Source organism: Durio zibethinus, unplaced genomic scaffold, assembly GCF_047325235.1.
Source record: "Durio zibethinus cultivar Kanyao isolate XHJ-2024 unplaced genomic scaffold, ASM4732523v1 HiC_scaffold_2, whole genome shotgun sequence".
In the NCBI taxonomy this organism is placed as follows: domain Eukaryota; kingdom Viridiplantae; phylum Streptophyta; class Magnoliopsida; order Malvales; family Malvaceae; genus Durio; species Durio zibethinus.
The window spans coordinates 3,464,219-3,471,718 of record NW_028323043.1 but is presented as its reverse complement, the minus strand read 5'-3'; the positions used below and the strand labels follow the sequence as shown (position 1 = coordinate 3,471,718).

General features: G+C 29.0%; 1 non-coding gene across 1 annotated transcript; it reads right to left on the bottom strand.

The window, feature by feature from the left end:
• Positions 1 to 5,767: 5,767 nt before the first annotated feature.
• Positions 5,768 to 5,855, bottom strand: TRNAS-GCU (transfer RNA serine (anticodon GCU)). The gene has a single exon. It is a non-coding gene; the product is annotated as a tRNA-Ser (tRNA).
• Between the last annotated feature and the right edge of the window lie 1,645 nt (positions 5,856 to 7,500).

Here is a 7,500-nt window from a genome sequence, read left to right as displayed (position 1 = left end):
AAAGTAATATTTCCACTTATTCATCAGAAGAGACGTATCCTTTGATGCCAGAATTGCCTTTCCTTGATACCTAAAAAAATGTATGAAAGGGTCTTTGAACAACCATAGGTTGTTCTGAAAATCATTATAAAAGACTTCTACAAGATACTCTATTTTTCCATAGAAATTAATTCGTTCAAGAAAGAATCCAGAAGATGTTGATCGTAAATAAGAAGATTGATTACGGAGAAAAAGGAAAATGGATTCGTATTCACATACATGAGAATTATATAGGAACAAGAATAATCTTGGATTAAAAATAGAAATAGATTTCTTTGGAGTAATAAAACTCTTCAAATTACAATACTCGTAGAGAGAGAACCGTAATAAATGCAAAGAAGAAGCATCTTTTATCCAGTAGCGAAGGGCTTGAACCAAGATTTCTAGATGGATGGGGTAAGGTATTAGTACATCTAACACATAATTTAAATGTGAGAATTTGTCCTCTAAAAAAGGAAATATTGAATGAATTGATTGGAAATTATGGGATTTTGCGACTTCTTCCCCTTGTGAGTAAGATACTAATCGTAAGGAAAATGGAATTTCCACAATGACTGCAAATCCCACCGATATCATTTGAGAATATAAATTATTGTTGTGCCCAAAAAATGGATTTTGGTTGGAATCATTAGCAGAAATAATCAAATGATTCTGTTGATCCATTCGAATAATTAAACGTTTCACAATTAGTGAACTGAATTTATTACCATAACCCTGATTTTCCAAAAAAATCATCGATTTATTTAAACCATGATCATGAGCAAGTGCATAAATATACTCCCGAAAAATAAGTGGGTATAGGAAATCATGTCGGCGAGATCTATTTAGTTCTAAATATACTTGAAATTCCTCCATTTCAAATTCGATTTGAACCAAAGTATAGGGGATCTATTCGGTTATCAAATGATACATAGTGCGATACAGTCAAAACAAGGTATTATAGTAAGAAAATAATAGATACCTCGGAGACAGGTAGATTCATCAACGGATTCTCTATCCTATCTTTTGCCATCTAATTGATTTATGTTCGTTATAGGATAAGAAGATGGCTAGAAATCCTTTATTTTTTCAACCCAATCGCTCTTTTGATTTTGGAAAAAAAAAAAAAAATATCTTTTCTTTATCAATATACTGCTTCTTATACACATTCATGTCTAACCCATAAAGGGAATAACTAATAATTAGGACTCATAAAAAAATCGATAATTTACTCATGAGAAAAACCTTTACCGCATTAGGCACTAATTTATTTTTAACGTTTAATTAGATCGGGTAATCATTCAAATTGCGAACAGAAGCTCGTTACTTTTTGTTTCCCTATAATTGGGGCCGTAGAGCTCTATCCATTTATTCACTCGACCCAACTTTGAATTCAATTAATTTTTTTTGTTCCGCACCAAAAATTCAAAGACGATTTTTTTTTTTGGACTGATCCGGAAAAAAAATGGATTCTTAGAATTCTCCATTGATACGACATGCTCTTTTTTCCATCCACTCCTTTCAGGATCAGTCGTGGTCTTACAAACTGTACCGATGGTATGAACGAATCCCTTTCTTCATACAAATGTGTAAAAGATGCTAGTCGCACTTAAAAGCCGAGTACTCTACCGTTGAGTTAGCAACCCGAAAAAAATCGGAATAAAAAAAAAATGGAATTGCACGAGGCAATCAAAACATGAAATTAGCAAAAATTTGAATAAAATAAAAATACACGAAATTCTAAGATAAAAACATAGAAATAGAATAAGTGAAAATTTGTGGACCGCCTCCTGTCTTATTCATTCCATTGTTATCCATTTTTTTTTTTTTTTTTCAATACAATATACAATTACAATAAAAAAAACTTCTTGTATCACAACAAATTCAAAGAAAGAACCCATTATTTGAATGAAGTGAAGTGCCAAACTTGTGGGCGGGGATAAATAGATCTATTTATCTACGATCGAATTATATTTGTTCGATACACTGTTGTCAATATGATTGTAAATTTTGAATATAAATGTTGAGAAAAGAATAAAGAATATAAAAAAGACTATAAAAAAATACAATGAAAAAAAGAATTAAGTCAATTTTTTTTTTTTTTTTTATTATATTGTATTTTTTATTATTAATTATTAATAATATTTATTATTATAATATTTATTATTTTTATTATTAATAATATTTATTATTATAATATTTATTATTTTTATTATTAATAATATTTATTATTATAATATTTATTATTTTTATTATTATAATATTTATTATTATAATATTTATTATTATAATATTTATTATTAATTATTTATTATTAATTATTATTATTTATTATTAATTATTATTAATATTTTCTATTTTTATATGTTATTTTTTCTTGTTATTTTCTCTGTTTTTTTATCTTATTTTATGTTATTTTTTTTTTTTTATCTTATTTTATGTTATTTTTTTAAATGCAATTACTTCATTTATTCAATTGATCTTTTTTCTCTATATTTTATATCAATAAAATTAGCTCAATAAAATCTGTTATAGAACACGGTATTCTATAGTAGCAAAGCAATAAGAAATACGAATAATAAATAAAAAAGTATGAATAAAACAAAAGAGGGGGGAGGAAATTATAAAGAAAAATTTATACAAAGCTAGATATGAGTCATCCACCCCCTCTTTTTTGTATTTCATTAATTGAATTTTGTTTGATTAAGACTAAGTTCCGTAAAAACCCCGGCCTTCTTTAAAATATCATGGACAGTTCCTGTGGGTTGAGCTCCTTTTTCAAGGAAATAGAGAATAGCGGGAACATTCAAATGGGTTTGATTATTTATCGGATCATAAAAACCAACTTTTCGAAGATCTCTTCCCTCTCTTCGGGATCGAACATCAATTGCAACGATTCGATAAACGGCTCATTGGGATAGATGTAGTTAAATAATACCCCCCCCCTAGAAACGTATAAGAAGTTTTCTCCTCGTACGGCTCGAGAAAAAAAAAAAAAAATGATTAAAAGTTATGTCTATTAAAAGTTATGTCTATGTATGGAATTATAATGTATGTAATTAGAATGTCAAAAAGATCCATAAACCCGGCAAATCAATTAGACATTTAAACCCGTCTTTTTTTTTTCAAAAAAAAAGAAGAAAAAAGCATTCGTACTCTCATAACTCAAGTCAAATAACTCTCAAAATGCTCAAAAAAAAATCCTTAGGCATTCTTTTATTGAGTGGTCTCTAACCCCTTTTTTTGTTTGTCTCGTTTAGAATCGATTTCGATTCTTCATTTTGATCTAGTTGTTGAGACAATTGAAAAGGGTATTTCCTTGTTCTAGGATCCTTTATCTTTGTCTTGAATCATTGGGTTTAGACATTACTTCGGCGATATTTAATCATTTCAAAAATGGCAGCAACATGCCCCTTTTTCTCTCTTTTTTTCTTTCTATCAAAGAATCATATGAACGATTAATTCCCGCATTATACACTTTTGATCGAAAGAGTTTTACCAATTCCAACAATTTTTCTTTTTGATTTGAAAATAGTTTGAATCGGAGCTTTTCGATTTCTATATCAAAAATAGACTTACGAAGTTGTTCCAACTTATTTATTTCCATTAATTAACCCTAGATCCTTGCCCCTGAAAAATGGATGTTTCTCTTCGAGCTCCATCCTGTACTATTTACATTACAACCCAACAAAAAGACGGATTATAATAGAACAGAACAAAGGATGTCGAGCCAAAAGCACCTTCATTTCTACATAATGGAAGGTGGTGGGTTTTGACATCCACAGCCGATCATGTCCTTCAAGTCGCACGTTGCTTTCTACCACATCGTTTCAAACGAAGTTTTACCATAACATTCCTCTAGTTTGGAACATTGATTCAATTATGGAATCATGAATAGTCATTGGTTCAGTCGATACATAGTAATCTATCTATACTTTTTCCTTCTATATGAAATCAATTTCCTTCTATATGAATCTATATGAAATAAATAGATAATTTAGGAAGAAAAAGCCTCAATAAGAATTCAAATTAACCCATATTGTATGAATACAATATATTTTTATTTTTTTATACTTTTATTAATATTAAGCTTTTCTATTCTAATTAATAAGAAATTAATAATATAATTAATAATAATAATATTACGAATATTATAAATAACACAAATAAACTAATCTTTTTGAATCTGCCTTGCATCTTCAAATAACTCGATAGATCAAATAACTCGATAGAATAGATTCGCCAATCTCACAGTTCTTCGAGTGCCAATCTTAAGAAATCATTAAAAATCAAAAGCAAGAATCACATTTTCTCCAATATTTGACTCTTAGAAAGAAGGTTGTTAAAAAAAAAAGAGCAATTTAGATTCGGATATCGTTATTCTGATATATAAAAAGAGTAGGCTCTGGGACGAAAGGATTCGAACCTTCGAATAGCGGGACCAAAACCCGTTGCCTTACCACTCGGCCACGCCCCATTTAGATTTCTATTTGAAACTACTAAACACTAATATGGGTATTCCCTGTTCGTCAATTCCAGTTCCAAATAACTATGGAATAGATTAGATTCTTGCTAGGATTTTGGCACGTATGGATAGAGAATTAAACCGAATTTATTGATCATTACATATAATTCAATTAAGATATTGTATGAAAGTATGATTTCTTCTATTCTCTTGTAAGAATTGAAGGCTTTTTGATTGGGTGAGTTCAAAGAAGTATTGTTTAGTCTGCCTTATTTTCCTTTCTTCATTTTTTTCCTTATATCAAAAAACATATTAATAACTCAATCAAAATTATCTCCAAGAACAAAATTTTGTTATGCTTAATCTTAATATCTTTAATTTGATCTGTATCTGTTTGAATTCTGCCCTTTTTTCGAGTAGTTTTTTATTCGCCAAATTGCCCGAGGCCTATGCTTTTTTGAATCCAATCGTAGATTTTATGCCAGTAATACCTGTTCTCTTTTTTCTCTTAGCCTTTGTTTGGCAAGCTGCTGTAAGTTTTCGATGAGATCCTTAATACTGTCCTAGAAAAATTCATGATTTATTCAAGAAAAAAAAATTGTAACAATTGAAAAGATTAGATAAGTCTTACACTATGAACACTATGAACGAACCGAACCCTCAATTCAAAGATTGAAATTCTTGGATAGCCATGATAAAGCTGGATCATCCCATTTCCTCATTCTGACCCTTTTTCGCCGAAGAACCCTATTTGGATTAAAGTCCGCCACAATATATAATTGTTGGTATAAAAGAATTTTTTTTTGTAATGAAAAACTCAACTCTTATTATAAATGAATTTCTGAAAATTCTTTTCGATTTCTAGAAATTCTAGAAATCACTTTATTTCTTGGTGTCAAAATAGGCTATGTAGTATAAAAACGAGGAATCTATTTTCGTATAAAAATAGAAAAATAAAAATTGCGTATAATTGCGTATATATATAAATAGAAAAATAAAAATTGCGTATAATTGCGTATATAAATAGAAAAATAAAAACGAAGAATCCATTCTCTTCTTTTTACAAAAAAATTCTATGGGAGGTTGTACAATGCGTAATCTTAAATTCGTTGTTTACACCGCAACGATATTCTTTGTTTCTCTCTTCATCTTCGGACTCCTATCTAATGATCCGGGACGTAATCCTGGTAATCCTGGACGGGAAGAATAAAAAAGGGAGAGTTCCTTGCTTCATTTTTATAAATGGTATTAGGATTTGATCTATTCCACTGTCAAAAACCGAAATGGAAAGAGAGGGATTCGAACCCTCGGTACGAATAACTCGCACAACGGATTAGCAATCCGACGCTTTAGTCCACTCAGCCATCTCTCCTAATTTAGAAAAGATAATTACTATGTTACAGTTACAGCACGCAAAAAGAAATGCTTGAAAAAAGCCCTCTTTCCTTTGTTATATAGACCTTTGTTATTTTGTTATATAGATTTTTATTTATTTATATTTTTATTTATTTATATTAATATATTAATTATATTAATTTTTATTTATTTATATTAATATTAGAGTATTATTAATCTTATTAGGGTATTATTAATCTATATATCTATAGATTCTTAATTTTATTATATAGAATATAAATATATACAACTTTTATCAGTAATTCCATTTCATTTTGATTTCGCTCAAAAGGGACTTTTTTATTTCCAATTTCCACGGACCGGCCGGGTACTGACCCGGCCGGGCTCATTTTTTTATTTTCAACTCAAATAAATAATTTTTTCTATGATTCTGCGATCTGACTTGTTGTAACAAAAAAATCTTGTTATTGGATTGAATCAACAATCAGAAGCAGAAGAAGTACTATTTCCGTTCCTATGATATAGAATCCAAATATCATTTCGATTCTTTCTTTTCTTCCTCTTTCTTTTTATTTACATTTATTTTACTAGAATAACTAGAATAAATAATAAAAAAAACTATGGATTTTTGCACAATCCATTTTTATGTTATGACTAAGTTCTTTTGTCGAACCCTATCTATCAAAACTCCTATAACAAAGGAAAGAAGTTTTTATTTAGTTATTTTTATTTAGTTATTTAAATGAAATAACTACTCTTTTCCTAATTTTATCAAGTCTTCTGACAAAAGGCGGCAAGGCTCTAATTTTCAGGATTTTTTATCCCCCTATCTTGTGATCCTATCTTGATTACGCCCAATTCCCCTGTTCGACAAAGGGTCTCTTTATATACAATAATCGCATTGTAGCGGGTATAGTTTAGTGGTAAAAGTGTGATTCGTTCTATTAATCCCCTTAATAGTTAAGGGGTCCTTCGGTTTGATTCATATTCCGAGCAAAAACTTTATTTCTTAAAAGGATTTAATCCTTTACCTCTCAACGAAAGATTTGAGGAAGAATATACATTCTCGTGATTTGTATCCAAGGGCCAATTAAATTATATAATTATATGATTATATTCTAAATTGAAAAATTGGATTATGAAATTACGAAACATAATTTTTTTTTTTTTTTTGAATTGGATCAATACTTCCAGTTGAATAAGTATGAGGAAAAAATCCATGGATAAAGATAGAAAAGTGTATTTCTAATCGTAACTAAATCTTCAATTATTTTTTGATAGGATAGATTGAAGCAAAATAGCTATTAAACGATAACTTTGGTTTACTAGAGACATTTACATCTTGTTTTAGCTCGGTGGAAACAAAATGCTTTTCCTAAGGATTTTCTCAAATAGAAATAGAGAACGAAGTAACTAGAAAAATTGTTCTAATCCCACTCTTCTAGAAGGATCATCTAAAAAGCGAATTGTTTTGAATGCATTAAAGCTAACATAGATGTTATGGGCCGAATTCTTATTTCATTTCATTCCCGCCTTATTTATATTTTTTTTCTATTTATTTCTTTTTTTTTTTTTTTATCCATCTTCCATAAAGGAGCCGAATGAAACCAAAATTTCATGTTCGGCTTTGAATTAGAGACGTTAAAAATAATGAATCAACG